Raw genomic sequence first — 14,511 nt, 5'->3', positions numbered from 1 at the left:
TAGTTGAAGGCTGCTATCAAATCCCCCCTCACTCTTCTCTTTGCGGCTTTCAGGGCAAAACATAAGGTGCATCTGTTCAGATGAGTTTTTGGTGAAGGCAAGTCATCATTGTGCTGCAAGAGCAATGGACACATGACCATCTATTCTCTTCTCTATTCTTTCTTATTCTGTTCTTATTCTGTGCTCACCTCTGTTCTTATTCTGTGCTCATCACTATATTATCCAGCACCTTCCAGGAGTGCATTGAGCTTTCAGTGTAGATGGTTGTGCTTTATATTCATTGAGCTGTTTAGAAATAATGTGAGGTGTCCAGATGCGATGGTGATGGGCATATATAAATACCTGTACACTTAGGCAATAATCATCCCTCAGAGGCTGTGCAAAGTAAAACTGCCTTAAATCTTGAACTCAGTAAAAAAACACTGGTCCTTTAGATGAGGGAAAAAGACATTTTGGGGGGAGAGGTTACTGAGCATTCATCAAAATTCTATAGTGAGTCAGCAAAGGGTACTCAGCCTTGAGGTTTGTATACAGGGGATAGTTTGGGTCTATCCACAGCTGACACCTCCACCTGGATGGTGGTGATTTAGTGATGACACTCACTGTGAGATAGAATGTATGCAAGGATTTGGGCTAGCTTTTGATCTGGCCACATAATTGCTTCCAGTTTTTCTGTTATACACCATTCAGCAAGTGCATTTTCAAGACTCCGTGGGTACAGAGTGATAGCCAGCCAAAGGCATGGAAAGCTCGGGAGGGAAAATATTCCAAAAGGACCAAACAGGATACAGTGTGTATGCTTGGAAGCTGGGAATCCCCCACACTTCAACCCAGGGCAGTGCCAGGAAGTGGCAGGTGTGCAGTGCCAGGAAGTGGCAGATGCACACTGCATGAGCAGAGGAAGACAAATGAAATGCTGTTGCGAGGATTGGGATGTCAGTTTCACGTCTATGTGCATTCCTCCCAAAGGTGCCCTTGTATATTGTAACACATCTGCTGTGCATAAAGAGAGGTATCTTTCTAGATAGCTATGGGACCTCAAGCTAAAGAGAAGCTGTAAGGCAGCACAGCGAAAGTAGGGAGAATTAGGTTTGCTTATGGAGAGAGTAATGCCTACCTCTGTCACTGATTTGCTGGGTTACTTTGAGCAAGTCACTTGGGCCAAAATTTTCAAGCATGGCAACTAATTTTGGATGCTGTAATTTTTGGGTGTTCAACCTGAGGCACTGAATGCCTGATTCTCAATAGTGACTTACTGACATGGGGCCCAAATACTACAGGGATGGGCAGCAGTATACAGGGCCGCCCAGAGGATTCAGGAGGCCTGGGGTCTTCGGCGGTGGAGGCTCCCGCTTCGGCAGTAATTCGGTGGCGGGGGGGTCCTTCCGCTCCGGGACCTGCAGCTGAAGTGCCCCAAAAACCCGCAGCGGGGGCCCCCCGCCGCCAAATTACCTCCAAAGACCCGGCACTTTGGCAGCGGGTCCCATTTCGGCGGCGGGTCCCAGGGCAGAAGGACCCCCTGCTGCCGAAGACCCAGAGCGGAAGAACTAATACTTTGAGAAAACTAACCTCCCCTCCCCCCAAAAAACAGCAGTCCTTGTGAAAGTCTTTTCTATTTGCAGACCACGGATTCATAAAGGGCAGCTATCTGACCTCACACTGCATTCCAGATTAATCTGGAATTAATTGGATTAATTGGAGCATGGTTACCTACTGTCAGCAGCAATGTAATTTTCTGGGTGGCTGCCCATGGCCAGACCCTCACAGTTTTGCCCGATTGGTGGCAGAGTCCAGCCACCAACCACAGGTAGCAGGGCATGACTGGTGTAAGCAGTTGTTCCTGATTTGGACCCCATGCTCATCTGCTTGATACCAGGGAGACCATTATGATACGGTATAAAATAGCAATTTTCATCCAAGTATCTCAAAGCACTCTACAAGGGACGGGGTAGGTATCACATTACTATGCTGAAATCATTTAACAAAGCCACACCGACTTACAGCAGCTGAGGACATGGCTTGCTAGCTCTGAATTTGGACCCGGGTGTCTATCAGAAAGTGCTGGGATGGGAATGGCATGGGGGCTGGTGGACTGGAAAAGCTGAGCAGAGAGCACATAGAGAAGGAGATGGATACATAGTTTTTGACTTGCATCCGAAGAAGTGGGTATTCACCCACGAAAGCTCATGCTGCAAAACGTCTGTTAGTCTATAAGGTGCCACAGGATTCTTTGCTGCTTCTATAGTTTTTCTGGGGGGAAAGGAGGATTGAATATGGACACTATGTAGTTTCAATCCACCCAAATGCAGTCTCAGTGCTATAGTAAACAAGCAGAGAAATATAATCCAGGTTACTTCTGTGTTTCAGGGGAAAAAAGAAGAGCAAGAAGCAAAGGGAGACACAGCCATGCATCACAGGATACAAGCGTATGGTCCATTTTAGCCATCTGCTAGCTGCCATAATGTGTGTGTTTGCTGATGCATTGATGGGGAACTACACACTGTATGTTACAGCAGATTGTCTTTTCCTTCTCTTTACTGTATTCTTTCTGTGACTATTTCAGATCATTCCCCCCAATGCCTTCAATTCCGGTGCTGGGTTACAGTCACGGGGGTAAAGTACAACTTAGTGACCAAGCACAGAGAAGCTCTCTAGTCTCTTAGCACACTTGTGTGGGAACAAGGTCAGACTGGAATCTCAGGCTACTCTCACACAGCTGTCAGGTCCCAGCCTGCATAAGACAGCACCATGATCCAAGAGAGCAAAGATTGAGCTTTAAACCAGCATTGCACAGTACCTCTCTACATTGGAGGAGCTGTCCCTGAGTCTATAAATTGCACCAAACTGTGCTAGGATCATTTGTGTCTATTGGAAACGTTGCCTGTCTATGTTGCTGCGTGTATACATTCACCCAAATGTACATCTCAAGCCAAGAACAGCTTGATGCGATGCTTAATTTGTGGTGTGTAATGTTGTGACACATTGCAGTCTAACGATGATATAATAGACAGAGATGAGCAAAAGGAGCACTAAAATGCAAGCCCACCAGGAAGTATGCAGTGCACAGCTTGCACGCACTTATTTTACTGCCATTCAGATTATTTTCATACAGTTTTGTATATCTCTAGCATTATTGTTATTAAGAGCCAAAGAGAGACAGTTTACTTGAGCATAAGGCAAAGGACCATTTAATAAGTGCCTGGCATGCATTTGAAATTGCATTTCCCAAGATACACCTGTCCTAACCACATTAACAATAAAGAGGAGGCATGCCAGTCACACACTCAATTCTTCGGGGGTAGTTTCAGTGAATCACACCCAGACCATGACTGACCTTTGATAGGATGCACAGGAGGTAGGGTGCAAGGAAGTTAATCTGGCTTGAGCACTCCACACGGAGCCAGTCCTTGCTTCTTTGGTGAACACCCAGATTGGGTGGGGAGTTTCAGGTAGGTGGACACATGGCTCCATTCTTCTGGCCATGCAACTTGCGAAGGATGGTTGTGCCTCCTAAGAACATAGGACTGGAAGGGACGTCCTGTGCCCTTGATTCCAGTCCCCTCCTGTCATGGGCAACCCCATCATGTAGTCCCTTTGCTACATTTACTAAGCTTCATCTTAAAATCAGTTAGGTTTCTTGCCCCCCATGACTTTATTGGAAGGCTATTCTAGAACCTCCCTCCTTGATGGTTAGTAACCTTCTAATTCCCAGCCCAAATGTACACCTGGCCAATTTATACCCAGATCAGCTGGCTGCCAGGGGAAGGATAAACCTCCCCACTATTCTTATTGAGGTAGCCCTTAAAATCTGCAACCATATTGGTTCCTGTTGTGCTGTAACTCATGGAGAGGGGTGGTTTGAATCACCTCCAGCGCAGGTCCATGCTAAATGACACACTTAGTCCCTTGCGTAGTATACAAACTTTAATACCAAGTGAAAAGCAGCTCAGGCACAGGTAAAGTCTCTAAGGACATGCCTACCCGACAGAGCAGAATATCATTATTGCCAATTGCAAGCATTCAAAAATCATGACTCAGGCTCCAAAAAATCATGAGCTTTTTAAAAATAATGTGTTTGAGTTTCTTTTTATTTCTCTCTTGAATGTTGAGTCTTTAGGCCCCACCCAGGTCATGTTTTCAAGCTTTTCTCTGCACCCATGAAAGCGAGACACTTGGTTAAAAAAATGAAGGCAGAAACTGTCTCAAAATCACTCAGCTTCAGGAGTTAGAGCTTGAACGAAAACACCAAATACTGCAAAACCTGCAATAAAATTGCAAGACTTGGCAACATAATATGGTCAGATCCCTACCTTCTTCCGGTCTGTTCGTTGTTGGCGTTATAGAAATAACAGTCACTATGGAATAGTAACAAATAACATAACATTGTAAGATTTTTTCCAAAATAGGATATTAAGAAATGATTTGAGATGCTAACTCATAGCTGCCAGGTCCACTTGTCACACCTATCAATGGCTTACATCATTTACTTGCCTCCTCATTTCTTACCACAAAAAGCCAGTGGCAGTTCTTAATGTTGTTTCTTTTCCTCTTTTTGAATTGATTCAGTTCATTAATTGGATTCTCTTTGGGTATTTCTGTAACTGTGACTACTGCTATTAAAATCTGCAATTTGCAGGAAGTACTCCGCTAATTTAGCAGTCAGGCTATCTTTTAACGCTATAGAGAATAATAAAATGTTCTTAAATCAGTATGAATTATTAAAAAGAACTGGTTCGTGAAAGAGGCAGGAAGGATCTATTTTCATGAAAGGTTTGTTTAAAAAAAACACTCACAAGCTTTTTATTCCCCCCTACCCCCTGTTCCTTACAACTTCTTGTCAACTGCTGCAAATGGACCATTTTGATTACCACTACAAAAAGTTTTTTTTTCTCCTGCTGGTAATAGCTCACCTTAACTGATCACTCTCGTTAGAGTGCGTATGGTAACACCCATTGTTTCATGTTCTCTGTGTATATATATATCTTCCTACTGTATTTTCCACTGCATGCACCCGAGGAAGTGGGCTGTAGCCCACAAAAGCTTATGCTCAAATAATTTTTTTAGTCTCTAAGGTGCCACAAGTACTCCTGTTCTTTTCATAAGCTTTGCTGTTTCAGTGAAGGAATCTCATCTGGACTCTGATCTTGCAGTGGAATCTATTAGCTGGATCATCTATGTTCATGCACTCATTCACCCAGTAGGATTCCTCGCAAGGACAATTGCAAGACAGGACTCTAATATGTAACTACATTAAGGTTGTACATTATGCATTTATGCAGACACCTGTTATACTGTGATATGCTAGAGATGTATAAATAAAAAAATTATACCCTCTATGCCTAAACTCAGGCACTTAACTCCATAATTAGGCACCTACAAAAATGGCCTGATTTTCAAAGGTGCTGAGAGCCTGTAGCTCTCATTAACTTCAGAAAAGGTTTTGAGTGCTCAGCAATTCTGAAAATCAATTCACTCACATGGGAGTTCCATCCTGCATAGTGCTGAGCAGTTTGCACTGATTTAGCAAACTCATGAGACTACTCTCATGCTTAAAGTTAAGCATGTGCTGAAGTGTTTTGTTGGAGCAGGGCAGCATGCTCAGCATCATGCAGGATTGAGCTCTGCATGTCTAAATACAGTGATAGATTTAGGTGTCTACATTTAGATCACTGGACCAAAGGCAGTGAATTGCTGTAATGTCTTGGTGGCTCAGATAACGATAATCTGGCAAATTTCCTACTGCTCAGATTATATTCCCAGTTCGCCAAATTGAAATTTAATATTAAAGACTGATATTTTACCTTTTCTTGATTTATAGTCACAGTTTATATCCAGGGTCCATTTATAGACAGTTTATAAAGGCCAAATGAAGAATTAATAGATGTTTCAAGAAATGGGTAATTAAATGTTATGGATTGGTCTAGAGTCCAACAGGTCAATATGTTGGTCATGATCTCAGTTTATACCATCTGCAACACCTTTTACTGGGGTGCTCCTAACACATGCTACTCATGTCTGTAACATGCTTTTAACATCTACTAATAAGCTATTAACTCTTTGTACACCATTTATAAATAGACCCCTAATATAAAGCGTGCCCATACTAGGACAGGGTAATATGTGGGGAGCATTAGGCTGCAGGTTGCTCATTTGAAGAACGTATTTCCAGAGAAGTGGAAGGAGATGTTGACCTTGATGAATCTGAACTATGAGCAAGGAGTAGAATCTGCTAGATAAACAGATTACAGAGTGAAGTGCAAGAATTACAGATCTGTAAGTCCTTGGACCAATTGGGAGGTAATGCTGTTTATTTATATATTTATTTGACTATTTGGAGATTTTCTCCAGGTTTGAGTTTTATGTTTAATGTCTACCCTGCTGTTTTAAAATGAGAGCTTTTAGAGCAGGTCATCTAGTTATGCCAGGAGGGCTCCTGCTAGAGAAATCATTCTTTCATACTATCACCTTGTTATTTTACAATCAGTTCTGCTTTTAAATAGCAAAGGAGCTCCATGGAAGATGCCAGTTCTGATTACAGTGTGAAATGTCTAACCTTGGTTTACAGCATCTAAAAATGTGTTTCTCACAGCTTGAGACTTACATGGACTGAGACTGTGTTCAGCTAATAGGGAAAACAGCATCACTGCCACTTTACGGCATATACTGATCACTCACTTGTACAATCAGCTTTACAAAATGCAGCAAGATGGAACATTACTATAGGTTAGCTCTAAAATTGAAGTTCTGAAATGGAATGATTAACTCGGAATATTACAGAAGCATGAACACAGGTGCAGCTCATAGCCTCGGTGCTGTAAGAAGTGTGTGACTTATGGCTGGTCTCCCTAGATATTTTTGATTACCATTGATTTTGCTTGCTTTATGGACCCTTAACTTTTGCTTGCTAAAACGTTTCTGTGTCTATGTGCTCATCTTAACCAAAAATTGCACACTGAATAAAGAGAAAACACGCCCGATTCTCCTTCTAACCGGTGCTGGGGTGTCCACCTCACACAGAGCCTGAAGGCAGCTATGTGGGCCAATTAACCATCTGGGCTGCACCTGGAGGAGGAGCCAGGGAGCAAGGAGAATTAATTACAGATAAAGTTCAGCTGGGCAGGAACAGGAACGGCCTGTATAAAACCGAGTAGCTGAGAGCAGAAGAAGGCTGCAGGGAGAGAAACTGTAGTCATTCTTAGGGTGAGAGGAAGTAAGATAGGCAGCAGCCCAAGGCTACAGCAGTAAGGTTCAGGACTATGCAGTCCATGACTGCTTGTTGTAGGGTCCTTGGGCTGGAACCCAGTATAGAGGGCAGGCCTTGGTCCCACTACCAGCCCCTGGGTAGTGGTGCCATTAAGAGGCAGTGAATGGAAAAATTGCCCGGGACAGTGGGTCGTGAGGGACTTTGATTCCCCAGAAGGGGAGACCAACAGTGACCTGGCTGGAGGGCCAAGCAATGAAGTGAGAACAGTTAAGTCCTGAGGAGAGTGCGACACAGAGAGAGTGATGGAGTGTGACCACAGGAAGGGGCGCTGGCCTGGCAGAGCTAATCCCCAGATGTGGCCAGAAGGAGGCGCTCCAGCGGTGAGTAGAGCACTCAATGGCACTTGTGTACCCTGGTTTGACATCAGTATAATTCCATTACTTTCAATGGCATCCTTCCTTCCTTACACCAGAGTAAAGAACAGAAGAATTGGGTTTAATGGGCTAAACCTTCAACTGTGCTGGAGTAGAGCTCAATGTAGCTGTTGCAGGGAGACAAAGGTAGTTTTAAATGGCCTTTCATCCCCTTGCTGTTATGGGGCTATCCAGGGGTCACATTAGCCACTGGTACAAGTTAGAGCAGCCGACAGACTGCTTTAACTTGCCCTGGCTTCTAACAACCACTAGGAGTATCATGTGCTTCATTCCAGACATGTTCTCTTGCTCCTGAGATGTAGCCTGCACAGCAGTAGAACCAGCCATGCCAGTTCTATGCCTGCTGAGGATACACCCTTTAGTGCTTCTTTTAGGTCCGCCTGGCACTGCTCCAGCTGTACAAAGGGACATTAGCATGAGCTGGGATCTGGCCCAGAACTTCCGAACAAATAAGTTGTGTCTCACCATTGACTGTGTTTGGGTCTATATTAATTTTACCACCTTCCCTCATCTCTTGTCTCTGAGATGGTTTGCTTCTAAATTTTGTTCAGTGAAATATGTGAACATTATCAAATGCTTGTTTGGGAAGCAATAATGACCACAAGTAAATCTTACTGATTTCTGCAGCAAAGTTGGATATCTTGCTGGAGTCTGCCAGGGCCGCCCAGAGGATTCCGGGGGCCCGGGGTCTTCGGCAGCAGGGGGCCCTTCAGTTCCGGGACCCGCCGCCGAAGTGCCCGGAAGACCCGCGGCGGGGTCCCCCCGCCGCCGAATTACCGCCGAAGCGGGACCCGCCACCAAAGTGCAGCCCGGTCTTCGGCGGTAATTCTGCGGCAGGGGGGGCCCCCACCGCGGGTCTTCCGGGCACTTCGGCGGCGGGTCCCGGAACGGAAGGGCCCCCCGCCACCGAATTACCGCCGAAGACCGAGCTGAACTTCGGCGGCGGGTCCCGCCCCGGAGCGGAAGGACCCCCCGCCGGCGAAGACCGGGAGCGGAAGAAGCTCCTGCGCCCGGCCCCGCAAGAGTTTTCCGGGCCCCCCGGAGCGAGTGAGGGACCCCGCTCCAGGGGCCCCGAAAAACTCTGGTGGGGACCCCTGGGGGGCCCGGGGCCTGGGGCAAATTGCCCCTCTTGCCCCCCCCCTCTGGGTGGCCCTGGAGTCTGCATCGACAGACCTTTAAAGGGGTGCCAGGAAAGATGTTACAGATGTGTTTGTAACCTTTACAGGCAGCAGGAGCAGCCTTCCCCTAGTCTGCATTCCTTTGCTGAGAAGGACGACCCACATGGAAGTGATACAACTTTGGTAGCTAAACTGGCACCATTCCTGAAGCTACTCCGAATGATTTCCAGGACTCATGAATCAATCTCCCAACCCATAATCCCACGTGAGTCAAGAGCCCAAACAGAAGAATTCTTTCCTCTTTGTAATTTTTCCCCCTATAGAAATCCCAAACTTCATGGTAAATATGGGGTGGTTTTTATAATTTATCAGAGGCCTAATTACCATGGTGCTACACCTGCATATTTTTTCATAGATGCTCAGGTGTCTGCACATTTCTGTCATGACTTTACCTTAGCTAGGCATGGCTTGAGGGCATCCATAGGGGCAGCACAGGAGAGAGGAAAGGACAGTTCCTCACAAGCTGTGGAGTGGTAGGGAAGCTGCTCCCTGGCACTACTGCTACAGAAAAATTTTTGAAGGAGAAAGTAGTTAAGGACATTGAGGTCAATGGTAATTGGGACAAAATACAACATGGTTTTACAAAAGGTAGATTGTGCCAAACCAACCTAATCTCCTTCTTTGAGAAAGGAACAGTTTTTTTAGACAAAGGAAACTCAGTGGATCTAATTTACCTCGATTTCAGTAAGCATTTGATACGGTTCCACATGGGGAATTATTAACTAAATTGGAAAAGATGGGGATCGATATGAAAATTGAAAGGTGGATAAGGAGCTGGTTAAAGAGGAGACAACAACGGGTCATACTGAAAGGTGAACTGTCAGGCTGGAAGGAGGTTACTAGTGGAGTTCCTCAGGGATTGGTTTTGGGACCAATCTTATTTAATCTTTTTATTACTGACCTTGGCACAAAAAGTGGGAATGTGCTAATAAAGTTTGCGGATGATACAAAGCTGGGAGGTATTGCTAACACAGAGAAGGACTGGGATATCATACAAGAAGATCTGGATGACCTTGTAAACTGGAGTAATAGTAATAGGATGAAATGTAATAGTGAAAAGTGCAAGGTCATGCATTTAGGGATTAATAACAAGAATTTTGGTTATAAATTGGGGACGCATCAGTTGGAAGTAACAGAGGAGGAGAAGGACCTCGGAGTATTGGTTGATCACAGGATGACTATGAGCTGCCAATGTGATATGGCTGTTAAAAAAGCTAATATGATTTTAGGGTGCATCAGGCAAAGGTATTTCCAGTAAAGATAAGGAGGTGTTAGTACCATTATACAAGGCACTGGTGAGACCTCATCTGGAATACTGTGTGCAGGAGTGAAGTTCTGGAATAGCCTTCCAAGGGGAGTAGTGGGGGCAGAAAACATTTCTGGCTTCAAGACTAAGCTTGATAAGTTAATGGAGGGGATGGTATGATGGGATAGCCTAATTTTGGCAATTAATTTGGCAACTGATCTTTGATTATTAGCAGGTAAATATGCCCAGTGGTCTATGATGGGATGTTAGATGGGGGTGGGATCTGAGTTACTACAGAGAATTCTTTCCTGGGTGCTGGCGGGTGAGTCTTGCCCACATGCTCAGGGTTTAACTGATCGCCATATTTGGGGTCGGGAAGGAGTTTTCCTCCAGGGCAGATTGGCAGAGGCCTTGTAGGTTTTTCGCCTTCCTCTGCAGCATGGGGCACGGGTCACTTGCTGGAGGATTCTCTGCACCTTGAGGTCTTTAACTACGATTTGAGGACTTCTGTAACTCAGACATAGGTTAGGGATTTGTTACAGGAAGTAGGTGGGTGAGATTCTGTGGCCTGCATTGTGCAGGAAGTCATACTAGATGATCATAAGGTCCCTTCTGACCTTAAAGTCTCTGAGTCTATGAGATTTAGGCTTCCATATTCCCTGCTGCTATTGCACCTTCACTCGGTGGGGAGGTAATGGCTGGTGGATCTACATAGCAGTGGTTCCCTGGCCTCACCTTGCTCATTCAGAGTCTGTTGACACAGCATTTTGTAGCCTATAGGAGTGTGTCTCTGCAACCCAGTGTTGGAGGCTGCCCTTTGAAGTTGCAGCTTGGGATGCAGCTCGAGCTCTGAAGTCTAGGGACTGGGGTGGGCTTCAGAGCTTCCAGGTCCCACTCCCAACCCTTGCTATGTGGAAGTGGCTGAAAAATCTAACCAAGAAGCTTAAAAAATCACCCCGCCAACTTGCCACTGCCTCTTCACGCTGACCATATGGCCAAAAGCACAAGAACTGGGCTGAACACTTGTTCTGAACAATGGAAGGAATCAATCAATTCACCTTCTGAAAGAGGGGCTTCAGAACTGATGGATGGTGTTCTGTTGGTACTAAGCGCCAGTTCGAAGAATGGGATGTTCCTCACCAAAGACGAATTGTGTCCCTTCCCACTTCAGGTGACAGTGCAGCTGCGAACTGTGATGACTGCTGAGAAACAAACAGGCAATTTGAAATGGAAGTTTCTGTCATGCTTCCAGAGGCAGGTACGACTGCTTTAAAGGGACATCATCAAGATTTGGGACCTAAACAGGAAGTTACAGGTACCTTCAAATGGTGACATTCAGAAGGAATCTTAGCATTTATTTTTCGTTTCAACTGATCATTGAGGAAACATGAGGAAACAAAACCAGACTTGTTGCATCCTCGCTTTGGCACTCTGCTCCCACAACATGATGCACATTCTGTTATCAGAGTTTTTTTAGCAGCCAACCTATCTACTCACTTTTCCCGTTTGTTTTTCCCCATGCCAGACAATGGGATCAGATGTATTTATTTGCTAAGAAGATGGTTTAAACATCTCTTGAAATGCAAACACGACAGTCCGATTTGGAAAGCTTTTTTATTTTCCCCCTTGCTATTTGGTTGTTTCTCTCTCTCTCTCTCTCTCTCTTCCATTGTGTGGTAAACCCAAAATGCATGAATTTTTTATATACATTGTGCCTCATTTGTTACTGCAGGATATGGACCTGATTCTCTCACCTGTGAAAAGCACGTGTAAAGTGCTGCCACTGAGGGCAGGGTGGATTGTTTCATACACTAGGGCAGCGGTTCTCAAACTATGGGTCGAGGCTCAGGTTACAGGCCCCCCACATGGAGCTGAAGGCCTTGGGCTTCGGCTTTGGCCCCCCTGCCTGTGGGACTCGGGCAGGCTCAGACTTTCGTCCCCCCTTCCTGGGGTCATGGAATAACTTTTGTTGTCAGAAGGGGATCACGGTTCAATGACGTTTGAGAACCCCTGCACTAGGGGAATCCCCAGGTGATGTATAGACAATATATCCGCTTGCAACTCACTGTTATCCTGCCTGGCCTCAGTCACCCCATTCCTAAGGGGCGTGGCTGGAAGGAAAGGGGTACGACTGAAGGACTGCTGAGTTCTGATCTTGGGGGAGGTCATCATAAGTGATGCAATTCAGAGCAGCCCCGAGAATGCTCTGAATTTCTACTCAGGGCTGAATTGGTGGTAAACAGAGTGAGGATCAGAGATCCTTAAAGAGCATTGCTTGGTCCCAATGTACCATGCATTAAAGGTCCCGTCCTGAGGATCTGACCCTTCAAGGAAAATATTGCATAACATCTTAAATATTTGTATAAAATATATTCTGTGCCCCCAGGCTTTGTGAAGGATGGAGTTGGTTGCAATTGTCAGAGAAAGAGCTTAAAGGAGAAAAAGTTGAGTATTAACTTATAAAATGGGAATTATATTTCATATAGCAACTTTTATTAGCTGGTGCTGCTGGTCTGACTAGTAATAACCATGTGGGTTTGTAGACTTTTAATGTGAGTTGCTCTTTTTATTACCTTTTGGTTACAAAATGAGTGTACTCCGTCAGCTGGGAAATGGAAAGACCTGATTTATTATTTCTCTTCTCATTCTACAGGAATGTTTGAGGCTCACAGAGAGCCTAATCCAAATGCCTATGAAGTAAAGGGAAATCTTTTCTTTGGCTTTGAGATTTGTCAGGTCCAGATCATGGGACATTCTGGAGCGGATGTTGTCACCCACAAATTCATTTATTCCTGTGTTTGTGCTTTTAGGGCTGCAGTTGAGAGAATTAGAGACTTTCAAGATGGGCATCAAATAGATACACCCTGAGAAACATATTTGGCAAGTTATTTTCAACTTTATCTGATCATAGAACAATTCACAGGCAAGAAGCCCTCTATGGTCTTCCTATGGGGAGCACAACTTTTCTAGATTGTTTGTGGTGATATCCATTTCCTTAGACTTAGGGGATGGGTTTGAACTCTTTATAGATCCATTGAACATCATGATCTAGAATACTTATTCAAGGTTTATTGATTATTATAAGCAAATCCTCTGGCTATCACCATAATCATGCCCGGCATAGTATGCTATATTGCTAACTTCTTAGTAAAAATAACATATATATTTTGATTAGTTTGTTTCCCATTACAGTACCCAAAAGTACCAATATGAATGTAAAATTACTTTCATGGTTCTACAGTCCAACGCTGTGTGGAATCATAGAATCATAAACTTTAAGGTCAGAAAGGACCATTTTGATCATCTAGTCTGACCTCCTGCACAATGCAAGCCACAGAATCTCACCCACCCACTCCTGTATCAAACCTGTGTCTGAGCCATTGAAGTCCTCAAATCATGGCTTAAAGACTTCAAGGTGCAGAGAATGTTCCAGCAAGTGACCTGTACCCCACACTGCAGAGGAAGATGAAAAACCCCCAGGGCTTCTGCCAATCTGCCCTGGAGGAAAATTCCTTCCCAACCCCAAATATGGCGATCAGCTAAACCCTGAGCATGTAGGCAAGACTCACCAGCCAGACACCCAGGAAAGAATTCTCTGAAGCTATTGCTAAACTGATAATTGCAACAACATTTGCCTATATACTTCATGCTCTGCTACCATTAACCTAATCCAGGGGTCGGCAACCTCTGGCACGTGGCTCGCCAGGGTAAGCACCCTGGCGGGCTGGGCCAGTTTGTTTACCTGCCGTGTCAGCAGGTTCGGCAGACCGCAGCTCCCACTGGCCGTGGTTCACCGTCCCAGGCCAATGGGGGCAGCGGGAAGCGGCGCGGGTGAGGGACATACTGGCCGCGACTTCCCGCCAGACCCCATTGGCCTGGGACGGCGAACAGTGGCCAGTGGGAGTTGCAGTCGGCCGAACCTGCCGACTTGGCAGATAAACAAACTGGCCTGGCCCACCATGGTGCTTACCCTGGCGAGCCACATGCCAGAGGTTGCCGACCCCTGACCTAATCACTTTGTAAAAGTGCATGGGACTCCTGGATTATGAAAGGCACTGTATTGTATAAAACCAAATGTTAACCTTTGTAAAACTTCACTATGTACAACACTGAAAAATATTCTTGGCACTTTAAAATTATATCAGCATCATGAAATAGAAATAGAATAGATCATCAAGTACATGACATTGCCTTGTTTTGCTTTCTATGTCACAAGGATACAATGGAATAGAATGGTCCTAAAAGCTGGGTAACTGATTTTTAAATTCTTCAAAATGCAACAGATCTTCAGCACACTTTTGAGAACTGTTTCCAAATAGCTTTGTCACTGTTCTGTCCCAGTAACAAAGGTTGGTATATTACCACATGGAACTTTGGATCTCATCAATATTTAATCTGTGTTTTGTTACCACACATCTGTTTTCACTGATAACAAATTCTTCCTTTGAA

At 44.9% G+C, this 14,511-nt stretch overlaps 1 long non-coding RNA gene across 1 annotated transcript; it reads right to left on the bottom strand.

Annotated features, from left to right (window-relative positions):
• Window positions 1-3,911: 3,911 nt before the first annotated feature.
• Window positions 3,912-13,737, bottom strand: LOC123344191. The gene is made up of 3 exons (XR_006572479.1): window positions 13,632-13,737; window positions 11,121-11,264; window positions 3,912-4,261 (listed from the first exon to the last, which is right to left on the bottom strand). It is a non-coding gene; the product is annotated as an uncharacterized LOC123344191 (long non-coding RNA).
• Between the last annotated feature and the right edge of the window lie 774 nt (window positions 13,738-14,511).

The sequence above is a fragment of the Mauremys mutica genome, chromosome 11, assembly GCF_020497125.1.
Source record: "Mauremys mutica isolate MM-2020 ecotype Southern chromosome 11, ASM2049712v1, whole genome shotgun sequence".
Classification (NCBI taxonomy): domain Eukaryota; kingdom Metazoa; phylum Chordata; order Testudines; family Geoemydidae; genus Mauremys; species Mauremys mutica.
This window is presented reverse-complemented; position numbering and strand designations above follow the sequence as displayed.